The following is a 1,664-nucleotide window of genomic DNA, read 5'->3' as shown; positions in this document are numbered from 1 at the left end:
TGACTAATCAATGCCAATTTAGTGGTGCGCCGAAGGAAGATCCAAACGAACATCTTCGTACCTTTAATAGGATCTGTACTCTATTCAAAATTCGAGAAGTGGAGGATGAACAGATATATCTCATGTTATTTCCCTGGACTTTAAAGGGAGAAGCCAAAGATTGGTTAGAATCATTACCTGAAGGGGCGATTGATACATGGGATGTTTTAGTTGAAAAATTTCTTAAACAATTCTTTCCAGCATCTAAAGCCGTGAGACTTCAAGGAGAAATTGTTACGTTCACGCAAAAGCCAAATGAAACTCTATATGAAGCATGGACAAGATTTGAAAAGTTATTAAGAGGATGTCCGCAACATGGTTTAGACACTTGTCAAATAGTACAAATATTCTACCAAGGATGCGACATCACTACACGAAAAGACATCGATATAACAGGTGGTGGTTCCATTATGAAGAAAACAGTAATTGACGCTTACAAAATTATTGATAACACTGCTTCCCACTCACATGAGTGGCACCAAGAAAAAGATATCATTAGATCATCTAAAGCAGCTAGAGCCGATTCTAGCCATGACTTAGATTCCATTTTCGCAAAGATAGATGATGTCGAGAGACGAATGGAAAAGATGACTAAGGATATTCACTCAATACGAATTAGTTGTGAGCAGTGTGGAGGACCACATTTGACAAAAGATTGTCTCAGTATTGAACAAATAATGGAACAAAGAGATAATGTTTCATACATGAACCAAAGGCCTGGAAATAATTATCAGAATAATTATCAACCGCCAAGACCGATTTACAATCAAAACCAGAATTATAATCGAAATGTTCCATACAACAACCAACAAGTTCCTAGCAATCAACAAGTATCTAATAATACTTATAATCAGTAAAGACCTATTTTTCAAAACAAACTACCACAAACCAATGATAAAAAGCCAAATTTTGAAGATATGATGTCAAAGCTAGTTGATTCTCAAACACAGTTTTTCACATCTCATAAACAAACCAATGAACAAAATGCTCAAGCATTTAGAAATCAACAAGCTTCTAATCAAAATTTGGAACAAGAAGTAAGTAACCTAGCAAGGGTAATAGGTGAAAGAAAACCGGGAAGTCTACCTAGAGATACAAATGCTAACCCCTTGAATGAAACAGCTAAAGCTATTACCACAAGAAGTGGTATTACACTTAAACCACCTGAAACACCTGTAATTTCTGATGACTCTATTCATACTCCACAAGAACCACAATCTGAACAAGATAAGAAAAAAGAACCAGTAGTTGAAAAGGTTAATGAAGATAACACAGTCAAGGCAAAACCTTATGCTAAACCATACCAACCACCACTTCCTTACCTGAGTAAAATGAGAAAAGAGAGACTTGAAGCCGAGCAATCCAAATTTTTGGATATGTTTAAACAAATAAATGTCAATCTTCCTTTCATTGATGTGATTTCAGGAATGCCTAGATATGCTAAATTTCTGAAAGATCTAATCACAAATAGAAAGAAAATGGAAGAACTCTCGACTGTTACAATGAATGCTAATTATTCTGCAGTACTGTTGAATACGATACCAGAAAAATTATCAGATCCAGGAAGTTTCACAATTCCATGTTTTCTGGGTAGTCTTAGTTCAATAGAAGCATTGGCAGATTTA

General features: G+C 35.3%; 1 non-coding gene across 1 annotated transcript; it reads right to left on the bottom strand.

The window, feature by feature from the left end:
• Positions 1-254: 254 nt before the first annotated feature.
• LOC139887066 (small nucleolar RNA R71) lies at positions 255-361 on the bottom strand. The gene has a single exon (XR_011772916.1). It is a non-coding gene; the product is annotated as a small nucleolar RNA R71 (small nucleolar RNA).
• Between the last annotated feature and the right edge of the window lie 1,303 nt (positions 362-1,664).

The sequence above is a fragment of the Rutidosis leptorrhynchoides genome, chromosome 1 (genome assembly GCF_046630445.1).
Source record: "Rutidosis leptorrhynchoides isolate AG116_Rl617_1_P2 chromosome 1, CSIRO_AGI_Rlap_v1, whole genome shotgun sequence".
In the NCBI taxonomy this organism is placed as follows: Eukaryota; Viridiplantae; Streptophyta; class Magnoliopsida; order Asterales; family Asteraceae; genus Rutidosis; species Rutidosis leptorrhynchoides.
Note: the sequence above shows the minus strand (reverse complement) of the source record. Positions and strands in the feature narration are given on the sequence as shown.